Source organism: Arachis duranensis, chromosome 6, assembly GCF_000817695.3.
Source record: "Arachis duranensis cultivar V14167 chromosome 6, aradu.V14167.gnm2.J7QH, whole genome shotgun sequence".
Taxonomy (NCBI): Eukaryota; Viridiplantae; Streptophyta; class Magnoliopsida; order Fabales; family Fabaceae; genus Arachis; species Arachis duranensis.
Window position 1 is genome coordinate 68,074,605 of NC_029777.3, and position 654 is coordinate 68,075,258.

The window sequence follows — 654 nt, forward strand, 5'->3', positions numbered from 1 at the left end:
GTTAATTACATGGGTGAACCTTATGGAAACACCTATAACTCATCATGGAGAAATCATCCCAATTTCTCATGGAAGGATCAATAAAAGCCTCAACAAGGCTTTAACATTGGTGGACGCAATAGGCTGAGCAATAGCAAGCCTTTTCCATCATCTTCTCAGCAACAGATAGAGAATTCTGAGCAAAACACTTCTAATTTAGCCAATCTAGTCTCTGATCTGTCAAAAGCCACTTTCAATTTCACGAGTGAAACAAGATCCTCCATCAGAAATCTGGAGGCACAAGTGGGCCAGCTGAGTAAGAAAGTCATTGAAACTCCTCCCAATATTCTCCCAAGCAATACAGAAGAGAATCCAAAAGGAGAGTGCAAGGCCATTGATGTAATCAATATGGCCGAATGCATAAGGGAGGAGGAGGACAAAAATCCTAGTGAGGAAGACCTCCTGGGACGTCTCTCAAGCAAGAAGGAGTTTCCTATTAAGGATCCAAAGGAATCTGAGGCTCATATAGAGACCATAGAGATTCCCTTAAATCTCCTTCTGCCATTCATGAGCTCTGAAGACTATTCTTCCTCTGAGGAGGATGAAGATGTGACTAGAGAGCAAGTTGCTCAATATTTAGGAGCTATCATGAAGCTGAATGCCAAGTTGTTTGAT